This window comes from Oncorhynchus tshawytscha, unplaced genomic scaffold (assembly GCF_018296145.1).
Source record: "Oncorhynchus tshawytscha isolate Ot180627B unplaced genomic scaffold, Otsh_v2.0 Un_contig_2813_pilon_pilon, whole genome shotgun sequence".
In the NCBI taxonomy this organism is placed as follows: domain Eukaryota; kingdom Metazoa; phylum Chordata; class Actinopteri; order Salmoniformes; family Salmonidae; genus Oncorhynchus; species Oncorhynchus tshawytscha.
This window is the reverse complement of record NW_024608428.1, coordinates 6818-31150: the sequence shown is the minus strand read 5'-3', so window position 1 is coordinate 31150 and position 24333 is coordinate 6818. Positions and strand designations below refer to the sequence as shown.

The following is a 24333-nucleotide window of genomic DNA, read 5'->3' as shown; positions in this document are numbered from 1 at the left end:
TATAAACACGGTAATTCACATTATAAACACGGTAATTCACATTATAAACACGGTAATTCACATTATAAACACGGTAATTCACATTATAAACACGGTAATTCACATTATAAACACGGTAATTCACATTATAAACACGGTAATTCACATTATAAACACGGTAATTCACATTATAAACATGGTAATTCACATTATAAACACGGTAATTCACATTATAAACATGGTAATTCACATTATAAACACGGTAATTCATATTATAAACACGGTAATTCACATTATAAACATGGTAATTCATATTATAAACACGGTAATACACATTATAAACATGGTACCAGCCATTATAAACATGGTAACAGTCATTATAAACATGGTAACAGTCATTATAAACACGTTAATTGACATTATAAACACGGTAATTGACATTATAAACATACATGGTACCAGACATTATAAACATGGTAACAGTCATTATAAACACGGTAATTCACATTATAAACACGGTAATTCACATTATAAACACGGTAATTGACATTATAAACATACATGGTACCAGACATTATAAACATGGTAACAGACATTATAAACATGGTAATTCACATTATAAACACGGTAATATCTGTAGAATTTCAATAGAAAACTTGTAAAAAATCGACAAGATCCTGCTACCATGGAGAGGTCAATACCTGTCTATATCCGCAATATCCCAGATTAACCCCTTAGTGTCACGGTCGTCATAATGAGGAGACCAATGCGCAGCGTGGTAAGCGTACATAACTCTTTTAATGACAAGAACGAACAACAAAACGAACCATGAAGCTTTATGACTAGTGCAAACAGGCAACTAAACATAGAATAACAACCCACAAACTATCCAAGGAATATGGCTGCCTAAATATGGTCCCCAATCAGAGACAACGATAAACAGCTGCCTCTGATTGAGAACCAATCTAGGCAACCATAGACATATAAACACCTCGACTAGTTAAACACTATAAATAAACCAAAACCCTTAGACAGTACAAAACTACACAAATCACCCGTCACACCCTGACCTAACCAAATAATAATGAAAACAAAGATATCATATCTCAGCTTACTCACACACACACACACTTACACACACACACACACACACACACACACACACACACACACACACACACACACACACACACACACACACACACACACACACACACACACACACACACACACACACACACACACACACACACACACACACCTGCTCCCCCAGACGCTTATGTTCCAACAGCTTCAGCTGAAGGGGAGTTGTGGGATTCCCAGTTTTATTGATGTTCTCTGTTATGGACTTTTCTTGTCCTTGACTGTATTTTTCTACAATCTCTGTTGTCTTTACATTTGAAAGTGTACAAATAAAGCTGTCCAAGAATAAGCAGATATATTGACTGGTCCGTTTAATAGCCATATCAGGTATAAGTCTGCTTCCTTTACGTTAATGTCCTCTGGTGCATGGCTCAAATAGCAGTAGATCTGCCAACAAAGCAACGAAGCAATGCTAAATTACCTTAGAGATTGCTGTGGAAGCTGGATGTATTTCTGACACTGAACATGGCCATATTGGGCTCGTAACTCATCTGTTGCTTTGGTAGACTGTACTTCTTGTAACTCTGCTGTCGACTGTATGGGATGAAATTGGAGTTTCAACAACAGCTCAGCAGTTGGGGTTTGATACTTTGACATCTCTATGACAGATGATCATAAAGCAATCAGCTGCATGTAATTCTGATTTCCAGTTTCGGGAACAGGGCGATTGGCGGGAGAAGGCTGCTGACAGGGGGGACCATTTGGACTACTTGTTTGTCCAAAGATCTATAAAGCTTCATGGAAAACACAACCGATCTCCATGTGTTTATCCTTGAACATTTCTGAGATTAATATTACATTGACTTCACATTGCTTACATTATTTAGACCTCATAACCTGTAATGTGGACCACAGAGAGATCCGGTTCAGAAAAGCACATTATTTAGACCTCATAACCTGTAATGTGGATCACAGAGAGATCCGGTTCAGAACAGCACATTATTTAGAACTCATAACCTGTAATGTGGATCACAGAGAGATCCGGTTCAGAACAGCACATTATTTAGACCTTATTAGTTGACCACGAGGTCCTCACATTGCTGACATTGGCCCCTCCCATACTAAATGTATAGCGAGATATGTGACCTGGAAATAAGATCTGAATGAACCCTGCTCGGTTGTTTTGTGGATCCATGCCACAGACATTTCATATCCAGATATAGAGTTTTACTGCTGTGACATTTTAATGGTTTGAACCGTGTAAAAAAAAAAATGCTGATGTGAGCCAAGGCGCTAGGGTGTCTCAGGGTAACTCCAGAGCCGGCCCTAGCCTTTTGGGGACCCTAAACTAAATGTTGTTGCCCCCCCCCAATTTTATAACACATTCTCTGCAATTCTATACATTTTTACGTGACTTATGGAATGTTAATATGATATATGAGTGAGAGTGACAAACAAAATCAATGGGGGCCCCCTGGAGGTCAAGGCCCCTGAGCTCATGCCCTGCGAGCCCGGTTGATTTGTTATTTAACTAGGCAAGTCAGTGAAGCACAAACTCTTATTTTCAATGACGGCATAGGAACAGTGGGTTAACTGGTCTAGGAACAGTGGGTAACTGGTCTGGTCTAGGAACAGTGGGTTAACTGCCTGTTCAGGGGCAGAACGACACATTTTTTACCTTGTCAGGGTTCAATCTAAACTTTTAGTTACTAGTCCAACAGCTCTAACCACTAGGCTAGGCACCCCAATTCAACCATGGTTACTACAAATGTTATAGCTGGCTAGTTCTCAGCAAGCTACAAAATCTGAACTGACATTGCTTTTACCTTGTCAGTGATAGGGTTTTCTTCAATCCTGAGAGACTCAACCTTTTTGGAACCACAAAATCCAACAGCTCTAACCACCAGGTCTACCTGGCAATAACCAATTCAACCATGGTTACTACAAATGATATAGCTGATCTATCTCAGCAAGCTACAAAATCTGAACTGACATGTGCATCTAAAATAAGGACTGTCAGTGATAGAGGTTTTCTTGGGTCCTGACCTGAAACATGTCCAAGATTGGAACCACAAAATTCCAAATGGTTTCACACATCCATTTTTTGAAGATCAATGGCCATTTGGATCTTGGATTTGGATCCGAGGTTGACCAGATCCTGACCTGAAACATGTCCAAGATTCGTCCGAAATGGTTTCACACATCCATTTTCTGTTGCATCTAAAGTAATGGCCATCAAACAGGACCCGACCTAGATCCGAGGGTCTTTCTATGGAATTTCGGACCGGTTCGGGTCCCGGGTAATCGGGTGGACCCGTGAAGACCTTTAATTCTGTGACAGACATAACAAGAGAAAAACTGCTAATGTACAACCACATTTTTAAATTGCACCTTGGGTATTCTACTATTCTAACTCATAATAGTAACTTGAGAACCCGACAGATTTCCTAATTATTATTATTTTTTACTTATTTTTGGGGGGGGGGGGGGGGGGTCGGGGGCCCCCTATGCCAGTTATGCCACTTAGTGGCTAGAGCCGGCTCTGCCTGAGGAATTAAAGCACCCTTAAAATGTATTGGATGAACTGTTAATGTCTGATCCTCTGAAGGGCCTGCCACAATACGTCAAATATGTACAATGACAGTTTTATAATGACAGTTTACTCAACTGTTTAATGACATCTGCCAGTTAACAGTATGTCAGAGGCCTGCAACTCCTGTTCTGGACAGCCCATCTACATGGTGTGCAGGCTCGTGTTCCACCCCAGCGCTAACATAGCGGGTTTAGCTAAATCAATGGATCATTCTCTTCAATTTAGCCCCTAATTACCTAAAATCAGGTTCAGCGTGTTAATGAAGAAATACAACTCAGTTCATTCAGGAAGTGAACTGAAATTCCAATATTTCACAATGCTTTTAATGAGAAATAATTGCAGGTCAATTCCTAAATTGACTCGAAATGACCTCAGCCCTGATCTCGATACAGTGCATTGTGAGGAGACCCATGGCTGTAAAGTCAGTTGAGGTGTTTGTGGCCAAATTCACAGTTGTCTATTCCTCTGACATGTCCACCCCACCGATTTGCGGATGGTAACAAGTTTGGAGCTTAGAGAAAACATGTCCCTCAGATACAGAAACACCGGTCATGTGTCATGCCAGATCTTTGCACATTAAAATAACTTGAATGTCATAAAGTCTTAGTCTGCATGGTGTTGATGTTCTCTCCACCCACAAACACGCCAAGTAAATATCTTCTGTCTAATAGCAGTGGCAACGGAGCCAGATTTTGGCTATGTGGAAATGTTGGCAGAGAAACCAAACAATAAACCTTGGCCGCAGTGAAGACTAGAGCACAGTCCAAAAAATTAAATGGCCTTGATGGTCCTCCCAGATGGTCAGCCCCCTGCTCAACTTGTGCATCCAGCAGAGATAGAATGGTTGTGCCTCAGCAATTTTCTGTTCTTATATCAGTCACTGAATTAGCCATGTCAGCTAATTTTTAGATTGGTAAATGAATCTAGTCAGCTATCTACACTAGTAGTAATCATGGCCTAAACCGGCCGGGGACGCAGGGGCCATGACTTCCACTGTGGCCCAAATCTCACTTAGGGCCCCAAAAGGCCAGGGCCGGCCCTGTGTAAGGTTTCACGCTATTGAACATTAATATGGCTGCACAATATTAGACACAAATAACATTTAAACAACTATTAAATGCAGAAGTTTGATAAAAGCAAAGATGAGATAGATATTGAAGAATGTGAAATGCCTGACTTGAAAGAACAACTTCCTGATGTGATTTATTAGGATCCCTATTGGCCGACGCCAATGGTGACAGGTAGTCTTACTGGAGTCTGACACACAACCAAAAGAGACATTACAGACCAAAGACTTTAGGATTTACATACATTTAAAAACATTAACATCTAGTGTGTGTGCATTACGTTGCTGAATTACATGTGTTAAAAATAGGTTAAAGAAATGTCTCTGCTGATGGTGGCTCCCTCACAAGTTGCTACAGCTGTCTGTTAGAAAGACATTAAAACTGTATTGTAAAGGATTAATTAAACTGTCATGGAAATGGAAAGGAATCTGTTACTTTATTGTAACTATATAGTCATTTTAAAGCAGTTTTATAGAAGCCAGCTGCTAAACGGTTTACCTCAGAGTGTAATAAAAGTTTGAGGCAGCTACATGGCTGTCAGAAATCTGAGTGGATAAGATGATTTAAATACTGTACTGATGTTATGTAAGCCTGAAGAATCCTCCTGGACCGTTTTAGACAACTGAAATGTGAGACATAAAAAAGCTCCTGCAGCATCTTCAATAGATCATACTGTAGATAAATAACTACACCGTTGATTTAACACTTTTATGAGCTGTAATTGAAAGCCTAAATGTTTCTGTTGTAGCTTTAAAATCAGTTTTACAATATGGTTTTACCAGGGTGACAAATCAAACTAAGCAAAGCACAAAGTAACAGCCAACTCCTTCACAAGCATGAGGTGACTGAGGAGACCGTTTAGATGTGTTTGAAAGCAAAATAATAGATCTATTTTTTTAAATATAAAGAAAGCTGTTGATAAGGATTAATGCCACAAAAATTAAACTAAATTAAGTAAGATTATATTTTTATTACAATTGTAGTGTCATTACAGTATTTGAGTGGCAGCGTCATGATTATTGTTATATTGGTATTGTCATAATTATTAATATTTTATTATGATCTTATTTTTTACTTCACAATTTTTTTCTTCTTAAAAACTGCATTGTTGGTTAAGGGCTTGTAAGTCAGCATTTCACTGTAAGGTCCTGTTGTATTTGGCGCATGTGGCAAATAACATTTGATTTTTTCTACCTGAAATTCAATTTAAAACCAACTATTGCATTAAAAGTAATGTAATGGGAGTGTGGCACTCCTGGGAGTTGGTGGCGCTAGTGAGACACAGAAACACAGAGGTCTCTCAGTCAATCCATTTCCTTTACCAGAGTGGTCCATAATTAACTTTTGCCTGGTTGTCAGTTTCAACCAGATATAAGCAGGCTGAGACCCCAGCATCCATACGTCAGACACCTTCTTCTCTGTGGTAAGACTCTCTCCACCTCCTTAGATGTTTACATTTGCCAACATTTTGTGTGCTTAGAATCTTACATGTGTCTTGTTAGATTTTTTATTTACATTATGCAATCAAGTGGCATTGATTTAAAATGTTTTATTTAAAATGTGCTTAACTTTAAATGTGTTTTCTATTCAAATCTGTAAATTTCATTTACGGTCAAAAGTGGTTCTCCTGCTGTTTATAAATGGAGGGGTTGGTTTATAATGTAACTGGGTTTTCAGGGGGTATTTATTTGAATTCTTGACAGAATGTGTAGTTAAGTGAGTTTTCACCAGGAAAATGGAAGTCTCTAGTTGCACCTGTAGTTGAATTGGACAAGGTTGTCATGATTGGGTTGAATTATACTGTTCTAAAGGTTTTCTACCTCTTCGGGGGGCTAAATGATAATGCTTTAGACTTGTACGTATTCACAACAACCTAATGTTTCCCAGGGTTCTCCAAGAAGTACTAATTCATCTGTAGAAGGGGGAAAGAAGGTGAGACATAGTTTGAGTCTTCATAAGAAAAGTGGCAAATGTTCTGTGAGAGAAACCCCTCACAACTCTTGACTGTGGAGGAAGCACCACAGAGTCAATCATATTTCTTGTTTCGACCTCTTTCCTAGTGATCCGTCACCATGAGTACGGACGCGGAGATGCAAATCTACGGCAAGGCTGCCATATACCTCCGTAAGCCTGAGAAGGAGAGGATGGAGGCACAAACCGCACCCTTTGATTCAAAGAACGCCTGCTATGTCGCAGACACCAAGGAGCTTTACCTTAAGGGTTTGGTCACTGCCAGGGCTGAAGGAAAGTGTACTGTGACAGTCACGAATCCTAACGGCACTAAGGAGGTAAGCCTGATTTGAAGAGAATTGAAGATTGTGCAGACACTTTTTTCATTTTTATCATGCCAATTGTACAAATTAAATCAGTAAAAAAAATATTGATTAATAAGCATTTCTTAGTTTTTTTGTAAGCAGAATATAACCTTCAAACACATCCTTTTTATCACTGCTAATTAAAATTGGCATTGAATTTTCTATATTGAGTAGTTAAGTATCACCATGTATGTGTCAGTGGTTGATAACAAAGTAGTTGGATTAAATGGGGTAATCAGTTTTTTATATATATATTTGTTTTTAAAAGCATTCAGTCCTGTCCAGTTTGATCTGTGTATAATCTAGATTTCTGACTGTTTCAGGCAGGAAAAGAGTTCAAGGAAGCAGACGTCTACCAGATGAACCCCCCTAAGTACGACAAGATTGAGGACATGGCCATGATGACCTACCTGAATGAAGCCTCTGTGTTGTATAACCTCAAAGAGCGTTATGCAGCATGGATGATCTATGTAAGATACCTGTATAAACATACACACACATACAGTACTACACATAAAGTCATGGTAGAAACCAAAACAGACCAATACAGTAGACCTACATTACTATACCATAGTACACCCACATCCTCACATAAATCCAGGTAAACGTCAATCTGATTTTTCTAATCCCCTAATTGGATTCATTCTCGTTCATCCAGACCTACTCTGGGCTGTTCTGTGCCACAGTGAACCCCTACAAGTGGCTTCCTGTGTACGACATGGAGGTTGTTAACGCCTACAGAGGGAAGAAGAGGATGGAGGCTCCACCCCATATCTTCTCCGTCTCTGACAACGCCTTTCAGTTCATGCAGATTGGTATGAGCTCTAATGGAAGGATGGATGGATGGATGGATGGATGGATGGATGGATGGATGGATGGATGGATGGAAGGAAGTTAAAATATGCTTTAGAGATATATCTACTGTTTTCTATTCTACGTTAGAACAGTTTGCTGGTAATATCTGATTTCATTTTTTTTATTTTACTAGGCAAGTCAGTTAAGAACAAATTCTTATTTTCAATGACGGCCTAGGAACAGTGGGTTAACTGCCTGTTCAGGGGCAGAACACAGATTTGTACCTTGTCAGCTCAGGGGTTTGAACTTGCAACCTCCCGGTTACTAGTCCAACGCTCCACTGGCTACGCTGGCCTTGAATGGAAAATGGAAAAGGTTCCAAAATGAAATCCATGATGATGCTATGAATTCAATAATGTCCCCATAATGTTGCTTGAGTATGATAATCAATATGTTGTTTTGTTACAGACCAGGAGAACCAGTCCGTCCTGATTACGTAAGTTGTTTACTAAAATCTCACTTGAGAAAATGTTTCTACTGCAATATGTTGTGTCACTTGGGTGTGATATATTACATTATGAATGGATTAGGCTACGCATAGGAATGAGTCGATGAGTGGGGATATTTGTTAATGATTTACTTATGAAAGAAAACAGGTCAACAGTGTATTTTTTAATGTTATTTATTCGTGAAAGTCATTCTGACATTCAAACATGTGACTAAAACCCCTGTTTCTCTGTCATATTAACCAGCGGAGAATCCGGTGCAGGAAAGACTGTCAACACCAAGCGTGTCATCCAGTACTTTGCCACCATTGCAGTGTCTGGTGCCAAGAAGGAAGCAGAACCAGGCAAAATGCAGGTATGTTCAGCTTTTTTAACACATTTCAGTTTGGTGGGCTGTGTTCAAGCAATCGAGAATAACTAACTGTACCACTTAACCAGTTTCTGAGCAACTTGTGTTTGTCTCAATCAGGGGTCTCTTGAGGATCAGATCATTGCTGCTAACCCTCTGCTGGAGGCTTACGGTAATGCCAAGACAGTGAGGAACGACAACTCGTCTCGCTTCGTAAGTATGAAGGGCACACTGGGAAAGTTATCTAATATTGGACAAATGTATTTCAGTATTTCACTTCTGACTTCAATAGATGTCCAACAAACGGTAACATTTAAAGGGGTCTATCAAAGTAAAATGTTAGATGTATTTAGTTAACCTCTTTCTAACCCCCATGCTCTACTTTAGGGTAAATTCATCAGGATTCACTTCCAAGGTAGCAAACTGGCTAAAGCTGACATTGAGACCTGTGAGTTGATTTTCATTGTTTCTCAATGATTTCCTAAATTCACACATATTCTTATTCTGGAGAGCATATCATCATATCATTTTATCTCATATTCTCTCTCTCTCTCAGACCTGCTGGAGAAGTCCAGAGTGTCCTTCCAGCTTCCCGATGAGAGAGGTTACCACATCTTCTTCCAGATGATGACCAATCACAAACCTGACATTATTGGTGAGGCAAAGTAGAGGTTCAGGGGGAATGTTTCCTACCGCCATTATAAATACTATTACAATGAGTACATCCATGGTAACAAGGCATCTAGATATGGGTCAGGTCTTTGGGAAATATCTATCAAGTAATGGACTGTGATGCACTAGTCCACGAGTCTCAGATGATGCTATTTATTTTATACTACATCCTTGAGTCCATCTATTGAGTAAAGGAGAGATACTGTAAAGGTAGGACAGTAGAATTCTAAGAGATTTAACTGACAAGACATCCTCTGTTGTCCATAGAAATGTCACTGATCACCACCAACCCCTACGACTTCCCCATGTGCAGTCAGGGTCAGATCACTGTGGCCAGCATCAACGACAAGGAAGAGCTGGATGCCACAGACGTGAGTCAAACAAAGGGTTCATCATATTCTATATATGGAATGGGTAGGACCACCATACACACTGAATGCACTGTGCAATTCCAACCTGGTGGCAGCTGGGAATTTTCATGTATTTGTTTGTTTGATTCTAAATGCCTTGAGTTAGTGTTAGGAGTTTTATGAATAATGACTAAACAATATCTACATTTTAAATAGAACTGTAACTAATTAAACTCTACTCTGTTTTATTATATCTGATTAATAATGTTAATTCATAAGGAAGGGATTGTGTAGCATGAAACAGGGGGTAATTAAACATAATAAAAACCATTCCAACCAGGTTGGGGAGGACTGGATTGTGGGTTTTAAGTAAGCAGAAAGGATCGTTAACCTGTGGTTGAACCGACTCAACTTAGCTCTGGGATGTTCAGATAAGGCAGCAGTGTTTTCCTGGGTTTTCCATCATCTGGAACTGTTTTCTAAATAGTGATGGATGAAGGTGAAGATTGCAGAAGTGAATCTTGATAAGTGTGTGTCTGGAGTGAGCGAGCAAGCTAGGGGTTGGAATAAACTATTTAACCTGTTTTGTCCTGGTCGATAGGAGGAAGGACATTTTATAACCTATGACGTCATATTTTGTACATAAACTGTTGTTCGTGGTTTCATGGCAGCGCGCTCCGAGAATAAATACTATTATCTCATTTTGATAAGACTGGTCTCAGTCTATTTTATGCAAATAAGAATCTTACAAATTCTCATAAAATAGACTAAGTGAATTTAATTAATGAACACATATAGGTATTATGATATTCCGATGACAGTTAGTTACATGCCTTCACACTTCACCTTGAGGCCCATACTGTACATGTAAGACATCCACAAGAGAGTGTCACTAAGTCCCTGTGGAATGTGTCAAATGTATCTTGTGCTGTCATCTACCAGTGTTGGTCAAGTGTAATCACGTGGATCTGAGAAGCCAGTCAAATGTCCATCCCATTTGTTCTGCTGAGAGCACAGAACTGTAGTGTACTGTATGTGAGCAAACTACCGTTCAGTTCATCACTGTTGTACTTCCTGTCTAATGCCAGGATGCCATTACAATCCTGGGCTTCAGTAATGATGAGAAAAATAGCATCTACAAGCTGACAGGAGCTGTACTGCACCATGGCAACTTGAAATTCAAGCAGAAGCAGCGTGAGGAGGGCCGAGCAGGCCGGCACAGAGGGTGAGTCCACTCATAGATATACAATATGCACAGAGGGTGAGTCCCACTCATAGATATACAATATGTAAACATTAGTCCCAGTCCCACTCATAGATATACAATATGTAAACATTAGTCCCAGTCCCACTCATAGATATACAATATGTAAACATTAGTCCCAGTCCCACTTAGATATACAATATGTAAACATTAGTCCCAGTCCCACTCATAGATATACAATATGTAAACATTAGTCCCAGTCCCACTCATAGATATACAATATGTAAACATTAGTCCCAGTCCCACTCATAGATATACAATATGTAAACATTAGTCCCATTCCCAGTCCCACTTAGATATACAACGTGTAAGATAGACAGAGCCTCATCAAAGTCCGGCAGGAGATCATTTATGGAGACCAAATTCCAACCTCCAGAAATGATTTAAAATGATGGTTGTGGGTTCAAATAAAAACCTAGACCACAAAAAACTTGTCCGAACCCTTTTGTCAGTGTGACATCAGAATCAAGTGATCTTGTGTTTCTGAGTCTGTTGTTGTTGGTTCTCTCTCCAGTGGCTGATAAAATCGGCTACCTGCTGGGCCTGAACTCAGCTGAGATGCTGAAGGCTCTGTGCTACCCCAAAGTGAAGGTCGGCAATGAGTATGTGACCAAGGGACAGACTGTGCCTCAGGTAAGGTGGCCAAACACAGCATCTACCATTTTCTGAGCACCATACATCTTTTGGTGATGAGTGAATTGCTTGTTTTGAATAGTGATGATGTTTTCCCCAAGCTCTTTGCACCTTGTCACTAGACATGGTCAATATCTCATGTATTCATTTGAGCTATTATCATTGCAGGTTAATAACTCAGTCTCGGCTCTGGCCAAGTCCATCTACGAGAGGATGTTCCTCTGGATGGTCGTCCGTATCAACGAGATGTTGGACACCAAGAATCCAAGGCAGTTCTACATCGGTGTGCTTGACATTGCCGGGTTTGAGATCTTTGACGTGAGTCTGAGACCAGAACAAGACAATTAGTTGTGATTGAGAGGGATTACAGCCTTGTATGATGATGAAATGATCCCTTCTGAAATTCCTTCAACAGTACAACAGCATGGAGCAGCTGTGCATCAACTTCACCAATGAGAAACTGCAACAGTTTTTCAACCACACCATGTTCGTCCTGGAACAAGAGGAGTACAAGAAGGAGGGAATCGTCTGGGCCTTCATTGACTTCGGCATGGACTTGGCTGCCTGCATTGAGCTTATTGAGAAGGTAAGCTGTCTGTCAGGATTATAATGGACCTCAACAGCAAAGTTCAAATGGAGTGATGTGAGATATCACATGGTACGACTGTTGAGAACTCAATATGTTTCCCATTGTGCCACTAAATGAAGATACTCTGATAATTGCGTATTTGCTAAAGGAATAAATGTGATCCTAAATGTAAATATCACTAATTTGATGTACATCTCTTTTTGTAAAGCCATTGGGCATCTTCTCCATCCTTGAAGAGGAGTGCATGTTCCCCAAGTCTTCAGACACTACCTTCAAGGACAAGCTGTACTCCCAGCATCTTGGCAAAACCAAGGCGTTTGAGAAGCCCAAGCCAGCCAAAGGCAAGGCAGAGGCCCACTTCTCCCTGGTGCACTACGCCGGCACTGTGGACTACAACATCACTGGCTGGCTGGAGAAGAACAAGGACCCCCTGAACGACTCAGTTCTTCAGCTGTACGGGAAGTCTTCAGTCAAACTGATGGCGACCCTGTATGTCGCTGCCCCACCTGAGGGTAAGACTAGCAGAACATCAAAAGACTTCATGAAGAACTAGTCACAAATCAGTCCCATTTTCTTTAAAGGGTCAGTCTGCAGTTGCTACATCCATTTGTGGACTTAAGACATGTACCCATTCGTTCTTGAAGAACATACTGTAACTTTCTTGAAGAACATCAGCTTAATTCAGCTGTTGTACCCCATCAGAAGCCGAAATATAAGCTTTTACTCGTATGTTTGTAAGCAAAGTAAAGGGAAACATGCACTTTACAGCCTCAAAACATTATTAATACTATCATTTTGATATCATGAATGGTCAGTCCTTCAATACATAGATCTGTCTATAAATTAGAGTGGTTATGTTTCTCCATTCCTATCTCTCAGTTTTTTATTGAAACAGGGGCAGGGAGCATGCTTTGTTATTGTTTCAACTGCTGATTGCTGCTTTAAATGTATCACAATTTGTCAGGGTGATTTACTGGGTTAATTTACTCATTCAACAGGTGTTATTTTACACAATCTCATTGGCAGCACTTGCATTAAGATAAGTGTGAAATTAACATGATATTCTCTCATTTATAACAGATACAACCAAGAAAGGAGGCAAGAAGAAGGGTGGATCCATGCAGACTGTGTCCTCCCAGTTCAGGGTGAGCTTTTAAAATGTGGATATTCAGCTGTAGTGATTATCAGAAATGATTTCTGAGAACACGGTTTGTAACCCTCTTACAGGAGAACTTGGGCAAGCTGATGACCAACTTGAGGAGCACTCATCCTCACTTTGTACGCTGCCTGATCCCCAACGAGTCAAAGACTCCAGGTACAATAGATGTTGAGTTAAATATGACATCTTGTCAGTACAGTATCAGTAACATTAACAAACCAGTCTTTAACCTGTTTATGAGTATTTATAGAGACTTGGTTTGTGTTTCCAGGTCTGATGGAGAACTTCCTGGTTATCCACCAGCTCAGGTGTAATGGTGTTCTGGAGGGGATCAGGATCTGCAGGAAGGGCTTCCCCAGTAGAATCATCTATGCTGACTTCAAGCAGAGGTACACACACACACACACACACACACACACACACACACACACACACACACACACACACACACACACACACACACACACACACACACACACACACACACACACACACACACACAAATCTTCTCTAAGGGTTATCCCGACATCAGAAATATCTTCTCCAAGGGTTTTCCCAGCATCAGCATAGGCTTAACCAACCCATTACAACTTGACTCATGTTAAACATTTCTCCTGATTCAGGTACAAAGTACTGAATGCCAGTGTCATCCCCGAGGGCCAATTCATGGACAACAAGAAGGCTTCTGAGAAGCTGCTTGGGTCCATTGATGTGAATCACGAGGACTACAAGTTTGGACACACCAAGGTCAGTCAAAACCCCCCCAGCAAAAGATGCCAACTAAAACACAACTTCAATGATAATTTAAACTCTAACCATTAAATGTCTCTCCAGTTGATCTATCCATCTTGTAATTATTTCTTAAAAATGTGAAGAAACATTGTACTCAATTCATTATCTTGTGCATTATGTCAGAATGGTATGTCTGCAGTTATCTATATCAGTGTACATTATTAATCTACAACTATACAATAACTTACAACTCATTAACAACCCATCTCATGGTTTGTTTGTAAGCATTACAATGTTTATGTTGTTCAAATCAATCTAGTGGTTTTGTTCCTCCCTTTGGATTCAACCGCTCTACCTGACTGGGTTCTATAATTGACCATGTCAACCTGTGTCAGGTGTTCTTCAAAGCCGGTCTGCTGGGTGTCCTGGAGGAGATGAGAGATGAGAAGCTGGCCTCTCTGGTCGGCATGGTCCAGGCTCTCAGCCGTGGATTCCTCATGAGGAGAGAGTTCACCAAGATGATGGAGAGGAGGTGAGGAAGAGTAGACATCTTGGCAACGAATTCTGTCAGCCTCCTGTATGTAATGTATAATGATTGTGTACTGAATATGCTGTGAGTTGTTCAGGATGAGAAAGTACATGTTATAATATTCTATTAAAGCAGCAGGTTGGGATTTAGCAAGCTGTTCAATTGTTATTTAAATAAGTGATTTTCATCCATTAATTCTGGAATAATATGAAATGCCTCGTGATCTTAACATCACCTGTCAGTTCTTTCATCTAGACATTTAAGAGGGATTATATTTCCCTAGCCTCATTCCTCAACTGTATGCAAAAAGTGGTGGGGTCCCCATTTTGTTATTCTTTCGAATCGCAGAATGTAGCTTTAAAGACGTCTTCCAGTGATTTTATTTGTTACTTTTCCAGTTAAGGAATACTGGGAATGCCACTCCTTGAAGTTTGCAGTTGTATTAAAAAAAAAGATTTTCTTCAACACATATATTTCTACCCTTTAGTGTGTGTACTTTACTGTATTTATACTTGGGAGATCGTTTTCCACAGGAAGAGTAAAGAACAAAAACACTGGAGGAGATCTTTAAGCATGTCACTCACCATGTCACTCACCATGTCACTCACCATGTCACTCTATCCTCTCTGTGGACCAGAGATTCCGTCTTCACCATCCAGTACAACATCCGTTCATTCATGAATGTGAAAACCTGGCCATGGATGAAGTTGTACTTCAAGATCAAGCCCCTGCTGCAGAGCGCTGAGACTGAGAAGGAGCTGGCCAACATGAAGGAGAACTATGAGAAGATGACGTCGGACTTGGCCAAGGCTCTGGCCAAGAAGAAGGAGTTGGAGGAGAAGATGGTGGCCATGGTGCAGGAGAAGAATGACCTGGCACTTCAAGTCGCATCTGTGAGTGAGCAACAACCCTCCTCAGAGCACATTTAGACAGACAAGTACACAGACACTAACACAATCGCTATGTGGCTAACTCAAGAAAATGCCCTTGGTAAATTTTTATATTTAAAACATTTAAATAGATTTGCTCTGACTTATTTGACTAAATGAAGTCTATATTTTGATACACAAAGTGAGAACACAGGTTTTTTCTCCTGTTCTGAAACCAGGATTCAGAGAATCTGAACGATGCTGAGGAAAGGTGTGAGGGGCTCATCAAGAGCAAGATCCAGCTGGAGGCCAAACTCAAAGAGACGACCGAGAGGCTGGAGGATGAGGAGGAGATGAATGCTGAGTTGACTGCCAAGAAGAGGAAGCTGGAGGACGAGTGCTCTGAGCTGAAGAAGGACATTGATGACCTGGAGCTCACCTTGGCCAAAGTGGAGAAGGAGAAGCACGCCACTGAAAACAAGGTCTTGTAGACAGTCCAACCAAACAATAATCCAAAGAATAATCAACTCAAAACAGAAATGTAATTCAAGTCTTTTTGTGAGTGCAGTAACAATTAAGACACAAAATAGTGGAATATCAGTTGTGTTGGACTCCCCACATTCATTACATGTTCTGCTCTCCACTCATTTATGGTTTCCATTCAGTCCACTGGCATGGAGTACAGTGCCATCTAGTGTTGAATCTATAGTACAGTACTTGTTGACACATTTCTATTATCCATTTAACCACTTATGGTGAAGTGACCAAAAACAAATTTTGTTGTGGCCGTTTTCAGGTTAAAAACCTGACAGAGGAGATGGCGTCTATGGATGAGAGTGTTGCCAAGCTGACCAAGGAGAAGAAAGCCCTCCAAGAGGCCCACCAGCAGACACTGGATGACCTGCAGGCAGAGGAGGACAAAGTCAACACTCTGACCAAGGCCAAGACCAAGCTGGAACAGCAAGTGGACGACGTGAGTGGAGATTGACATTCTGGCCATGATATTATGCAAGATGATTTTATCTTCAGTTGTTTAGATTTGACCAACACGTCTGTTTATATCTTGTAGCTTGAGGGTTCTCTGGAGCAAGAGAAGAAGCTCCGTATGGACCTTGAGAGAGCCAAGAGAAAGCTGGAGGGAGATCTGAAACTGGCCCAGGAGTCCATAATGGACCTGGAGAATGACAAGCAGCAGTCTGATGAGAAAATCAAGAAGTAAACACAAATACATGACTACAGTATTCCCTGCTATCTTGATCAACATAATGGTTCTTCTTGGCTCATTGTTGTAATCATGAATTAGACCTATGTGATTCTTACAAGCAGAGTGAATGGTAATGTAGGCTCCCTTTACACTGTCTAACCAAAAAACAAACGTGTTTGTGTTTGTTAGGAAGGAGTTTGAGACCACCCAGCTCCTCAGCAAGATAGAGGATGAGCAGTCTCTGGGAGCTCAGCTGCAGAAGAAGATCAAGGAACTCCAGGTACAGTACAGGATCTAAGCTCCAGTACAGGAAAATAACTGACACATTTCTTCTGGTAGCACACATTCTTCCTGGTGGATTCTGATGGCTCAGTAAGATGGAAGATGGTGCTTCTTACCTTTGTTAGTTTGGTTCCTGGTTCATTCCCCCTGCTCTTACCACCTGTTTTAGGCCCGTATTGAGGAGCTGGAGGAGGAAATTGAGGCTGAGCGTGCTGCCAGGGCCAAGGTTGAGAAGCAGAGGGCCGATCTCTCCAGGGAACTTGAGGAGATCAGCGAGAGACTGGAGGAGGCCGGAGGCGCCACTGCTGCTCAGATTGAGATGAACAAGAAGCGTGAGGCTGAGTTCCAGAAGCTGCGTCGTGATCTTGAAGAGTCCACCCTGCAGCATGAGGCCACAGCCGCCGCTCTGCGCAAGAAGCAGGCCGACAGTGTGGCTGAGCTCGGGGAGCAGATCGACAACCTGCAGCGCGTCAAGCAGAAGCTGGAGAAGGAGAAGAGTGAGTACAAGATGGAGATTGATGACCTCTCCAGCAACATGGAGGCTGTCGCCAAGACTAAGGTGAGTAGTGATGTGTTGGTCAAGCAGTGTTGAGGATGGTCAGCTAAATTACCATTCAATAAACTGAAGTTGACAGTCCCATATGTTTCACTAACAGGGCAATCTGGAGAAGATGTGCCGTACTCTTGAGGACCAGCTGAGCGAGCTCAAGACTAAGAATGATGAGAATGCTCGCCAGGTCAACGACATCAGCGGACAGAGGGCCAGACTCCTGACAGAAAATGGTACCTCCAACAATGAACAACAAACCAATATAGTTCACCTCAGTAGTACACAATAACATGTGTCGGGGGCTGTAAATTCAGTCCACACAGTTTCTGCACTACGATTCCTCAAAATAAAATGTCAATCTTCGAGAACAGAGTCCCCATAACAAGATGTCCCTCTTTCCTTGCAGGTGAGTTTGGCCGCCAGCTGGAGGAGAAGGAAGCCCTGGTGTCTCAGCTGACCAGAGGCAAACAGGCCTTCACCCAGCAGGTGGAGGAGCTGAAGAGACTGATTGAGGAGGAGGTCAAGGTAAGGCATCCTAAATGGGAACCACCTTCCAGTTTAGATCTTTATCTACACATAGACTGTTTCTACGCCTCCCTCAGAGACTTCTACTGTCATTTGTTTTACTCTCCCTCTCTAATCTCTCTCTGTCTTTCTTTCTCTCTCAGGCTAAAAACGCACTGGCCCATGGTGTCCAGTCTGCCCGCCATGACTGTGATCTCCTGAGAGAGCAGTTTGAGGAGGAGCAGGAGGCCAAGGCAGAGCTGCAGCGCGGCATGTCCAAGGCCAACAGTGAGGTGGCTCAGTGGAGGACTAAGTATGAAACTGATGCCATCCAACGCACAGAGGAGCTGGAGGAGGCCAAGTGAGTTGCTCTCAATAGTAAAGACTAAAATAAACGGTGTGGATGGTGAGGCTGGTACGGGATCTGAGAAAATGTTACTTCAATATGTAGTGCAATATTTGTTTCACAACAAGTTACTCACCATAACACCACCCGCTGTTGTCCAACAGGAAGAAGCTGGCCCAGCGTCTGCAGGAGGCTGAGGAGACCATTGAGGCGACCAACTCAAAGTGTGCCTCCCTGGAGAAGACCAAGCAGAGACTGCAGGGAGAGGTGGAGGACCTCATGATTGACGTTGAGAGAGCCAACGCCATGGCTGCCAACCTTGACAAGAAGCAGAGGAACTTTGACAAGGTGAACATTTATAAACCTCACTCTTGGGTGATATTTTCTGTCTGCTATTTGATCAGTTGTATTATAATTGTAGCATATTTCCGATTGAAAACTCTCTTTCAATGAGTTGTAATGAAAATCCCATGGATTTCCCCAGGTTCTGGCAGAGTGGAAGCAGAAGTATGAGGAGGGCCAGGCTGAGCTGGAAGGAGCTCAGAAGGAGGCTCGCTCAATGAGCACTGAACTCTTCAAGATGAAGAACTCCTACGAGGAGGCTCTGGATCATCTGGAGACTCTGAAGAGAGAGAACAAGAACCTGCAACGTGAGCATTTGACAGCAGTTATTTTTGCATGATGTTTGACCAGTGTTTGAAAATGGAATCAACTGTAATCATTAATATTATATAAAAATGACTATGTAACAATCTCAGAATGTTCATGTAAAGTTTAAAATATATTTTTTGGAACTTGTAATTGGTATTCCTTCGAACAACCCAATGATGTTTGTGGCAATTAGATTTGCAAGACAGTATGAAGTGCTGTTAATGAATTATCTGTTATTATGATTCATTATAAACTTCAGTGCATTGGTGAAATCCACTGAAAGTCTCCCAAGTCTAAACAGCTTCTGTGTTTGTGTGTGCAGAGGAGATCTCTGACCTGACTGAGCAGATCGGAGAGACTGGCAAGAGCATCCATGAGCTGGAGAAGGCCAAGAAGACCGTGGAGACAGAGAAGTCTGAGATCCAGACCGCTCTGGAGGAGGCTGAGGTACAAACTACAGCTGTTTGATAGGAATAGCAGTGTTACGCTTGGCAATGCCAGCTACAATCCAATGCTCCCTCTTATTGGTGTTTATTGTTGTCATATATATGCAATTCCTTGTGTTTTGCACATCCAAATGTACTGACCCTTCGCTAAGCTCCGCCCTAACGTTTGTGGGCAACCAATCCCTGTTCTCCAATGGATAGCAACTATCGTCGAGTTGGACACATCGAACAAACTCTGGTTTCAAACACATGAAAACCAGCAGAAAAAGAAAACAGAAACAGAGTTTTCTTAAAATAAAATGAAAGTTTAAAAATTGAACAGTGTACCAGGGGGACTTGCTACTTGAATCCTGAAATGCAGAGCCTGTTGATAGTTGTTTTCACATCCAATATAATTTTGTTACATTGTTTGCTAGCTCAGCTGGTTAGCTAGCTCTGTCTCATAGACCACCAAACGTTGCTAGATAGCCATATAACTTGTTTTCTCAAAATATATGATCATGTACATTGGCTAGCTCAGGTAGTCATGTTATGAATACATCTCCCATCTAAGTTAAACTTCAGGATACGATTTGAGACCACTAGTTAGTTCCGAAAGTAGTTATAGCTTTGACTGCATGCTGGCAGTGAATTCAGAGCCATTCAGTGGCCACACTACAAAAATGATTTGACCAGGATTCCCTTTGAAGCAGCTGTAATGACAGACCAACACAACATACCTGAGGGGTAGTGTTTAATTTCATTGTGTATAGAAAAACACAGTTTGAGATTATTGTAAGGGGTTTATTCCAGTGGGCTGAATGGGGAATTTTTCCCAGGAAAATGTTGTCTGAGGTTGCAACAGTAACCTGGGGGCGGAGCTGAGTGAAGGGTTGATTTGACTGACTGCTTCTCTTCGTTCAGGGCACACTGGAGCACGAGGAATCCAAGATTCTCCGTGTGCAGCTGGAGCTGAACCAGATCAAGGGTGAGGTGGACAGGAAGATCGCTGAGAAGGACGAGGAGATGGAGCAGATCAAGAGGAACAGCCAGAGGGTGGTTGACTCCATGCAGAGCACCCTGGACTCTGAGGTCAGGAGCAGGAATGACGCCCTGAGGGTGAAGAAGAAGATGGAGGGAGACCTGAATGAGATGGAGATCCAGCTGAGCCATGCCAACAGGCAGGCCGCTGAGGCCCAGAAACAGCTGAGGAACGTCCAGGGACAGTTCAAGGTAAGGGACTTGGACATCAGGCTCAACAACCTGAACATGGGGAGGGATTTGTTTGTGAATTAGTAGAAAATAATAGATCAGAGGAATGTAATAGACTGGACTAATATACTGTAGGAAGGTAGGGATATTAGAGTAGACTAATATACTGTAGGACGGTAGGGATATTAGAGTAGACTAATATACTGTAGGAAGGTAGGGATATTAGAGTAGACTAATATACTGTAGGAAGGTAGGGATATTATAGTAGACTAATATACTGTAGGAAGGTTGGGATATTAGAGTGGACTAATATACTGTAGGAAGGTTGTGATATTAGAGTAGACTAATATACTGTAGGGATATCAGGGACATTTTTACCAATGAACATGACTATTACCCCCTGGGGTGGCAGGTAGCCTAGTGGTTTGAGCGTTGGGCCAGTAACCAACAGGTTGCTGGATCTGTCATTCTGCCCCTGAGGCAGTTAACCCACTGTTCCCCTGAGCAAGGCAGTTAACCCACTGTTCCCCTGAGCAAGGCAGTTAACCCACTGTTCCCTGGGCGCCGATGACGTGGATGTCGATTAAGGCAGATCCCTTCACCTCTCTGATTCAGAGGGTTAATTGAGGAAGACACATTTCAGTTGAAGGCATTCAGTTGTACAACTGACTAGTTATCCCCCATTCCCCCTTATTACCAATCCTATCGCCCCCACTTCCACAAGTCTAATGATACTATGTAATTGTGAACCCCAGGATGCCCAACTGCACCTTGATGATGCCGTCCGAGCCGCAGAAGATATGAAGGAGCAGGCAGCCATGGTGGAGCGCAGAAACGGTCTGATGGTGGCTGAAATCGAGGAGCTGAGAGTTGCTCTGGAGCAGACAGAGAGAGGCCGCAAAGTGGCTGAGACTGAGCTGGTGGACGCCAGCGAGCGTGTTGGACTGCTGCACTCCCAGGTACGGGTCAAAGCCATTTCTAATGAAACTCAACCAAGCATAACATTTACATTTTCACGATTTCAGCCTTGTGACTTTCTCTTTCTCACTTGTAAGTTCTCTTGAGAGCCCAACAAATCGCCTTATTTCCTCCTTCAGAACACCAGCCTTGCGAACACCAAGAAGAAGCTGGAGACTGACCTGGTTCAGGTGCAGGGAGAGGTGGACGACATCGTCCAGGAGGCCAGGAATGCAGAGGAGAAGGCCAAGAAGGCCATCACTGACGTGAGTCCTTGAATTACATCAACTTGATTTGTCCCCAAGGGCCAGCAGTCGCTGGGCTGGTTTAACCACACCAAAGATCCCAAAGGAGCTTTATGATTGGTGCATAAATTAAACTAACTACCATTCCAGGCGGCCATGATGGCTGAGGAGCTGAAGAAGGAGCAGGACACCAGCTCTCACCTGGAGAGGATGAAGAAGAACCTGGAGGTCACAGTCAAGGACCTGCAGCACCGTCTGGATGAGGCTGAGAATCTGGCCATGAAGGGAGGCAAGAAGCAGCTCCAGAAACTGGAGTCCAGGGTGAGTTAACAGCAGGGTGGATTGAAAAACAGTTTGCTGGAAATGTATTTGATCATATGAAAATGAACAGGGAATTGTGTAATGGCTTTTTCTCTCAATAACCCACCTACATAATGTAAATGAGTTGTTTTCTATTATAGACCCCTTTAATTAAAATCGTAAAAGTACATAGGAACACTTGTGCCACCTCGACTAACTGAAGAACATTCCTCTGTTTTACAAAGATTTGTTACGTCTGACTTCACCACCTCACATAAATGCCAACCTTTATTTCTTCCACAAAGGTGCGTGAGCTCGAGACTGAGGTGGAGGCCGAGCAGAGAAGAGGTGTAGACGCGGTCAAGGGAGTCCGCAAGTATGAGCGCAGAGTCAAGGAGCTCACTTACCAGGTAAGAGAAAGCGCATTCTTCACACACTAAAGCACACTGGTTTGTGTGTTAAACTATGGACTATTGATTCTTGTAACTTCTCCCACAGACTGAGGAGGATAAGAAGAACGTTGCCAGACTTCAGGACCTGGTAGATAAGCTGCAGATGAAAGTGAAGGCCTACAAGAGGCAGGCTGAGGAAGCGGTGAGTCACAGACTTAGTCAAATCCTCTGAGAGCTTACATTCCCAAGGAGACATTACAAAAGTTTTGTCAGTTGAGTTGAAGTGTTGTTACTGCAAAACGTCAACATTGACTCAGTTGATAGTGTAAGTAATTTCTGAAGAACTGTATGCACAGTGACTCCTCTTCCTATGTGTAACAATTTAAAGTAGAGAGGGTTGAATATTATTTAGCTTTGTGCCGGGGGCTGGTCTGGTGGTGGTGCTGACTCTCCTGGATCACATGGCCCTGGAAGCAGCAGATTGATCCTCTGTTCCACCACTCACTTTCTCTTCTGTATCATCTATCTCCCTATATATACTGTACAATGCTATCTTAAATCTGTCAATAAAAAAAAATGTTAAAATACATTTTAAAAATATATATTAATTTGGTACCTGAAGCTCCAAACTTTCAATACTGATGTTTCGCTCTCCTCTCTTTTCCTCACCCAGGAGGAAGCATCCAACCAGCACATGTCTAAGTTCCGGAAGGTTCAGAATGAGCTGGAAGAGGCTGAGGAGCGTGCTGACATCGCTGAGACTCAGGTCAACAAGCTCAGAGCCAAGACCCGTGACTCTGGAAAGGTACAGGACTGCTGCTAAACCTACACCTGACTTCACAGTAGACAATTCTGACATTTTACACTCACTCAAATGTATTTTAGATTTCTGAGAAACACATTTCAGGACAGGGTAAATAAAATAACAAATTTAGTTGGTACAAGGTGTTTACTGAGTCTTAAATGCTTGAGCCATTCTGTTATTACCAAGTGTTGATATATTCATCATGTTCATTATTAATACTGATCCATTCTGTTATTTCTTTCTTCTTACAGGGAAAAGAGGCTGAATAAACAAGACCAAAGTCTTATCAATTTCCTGTGTTTCATAAAATATGATTTTCATGGTGAAATGTTGAGCATTGATTAAAAACATATTGGCCTACATACACTTCCTTTGTGACTGTGGATTTATTTGTCAGAAAACAGCTTTTTTCATACCATAAAAATACTGTACTTTAACTAAAGGAGCAATCTGGGATTTAAGCAACATCAAAGCGGACACCCCAACACAGAGGTCACTTGTTTTGGTAACCAGCTGAGGGATGAGGATGGAGAAATTTAACTACACAATTCATACACTAAGCTATTATAATCATCCATGATAGTTTTAACCCTTTACACTCGGGGGAAGTGGCCTATATGAACATGCCCAAATTGAAATGTTTCGATAAGAAACAAATAGGAGAAGCAAGATGGTAACATAAACATGGTAGCAATTGAGAGAGAACACTTTGGTGATTGGGCGGAAATTCTCAGAACAAAGTTCTCAGGATACAACATTTTTTAAATTTGAATTTTGTCCCAGATAATGCGCACAATAATCTAATGTGGCCAGACGACGTGAAAACAAATGGTAATCGATTATCTGACCAAATTACACAAGATTTTAGTCCTGGGTTATCCGAGATTATACGCATATATGCATGAAAAAAGTAAAGAAAACATGATATTGATTTATCATTAACCAATTTGCATCCCTCCCCCCGAAAAGAAATGCA

The 24333-nt window shown here is 41.8% G+C and overlaps 1 pseudogene; it reads left to right on the top strand.

Moving 5' to 3' along the window:
• The first annotated feature begins 6609 nt into the window (after positions 1-6609).
• On the top strand, positions 6610-23723 carry LOC112259632 (annotated as a pseudogene).
• The last annotated feature ends 610 nt before the right edge of the window (positions 23724-24333 follow it).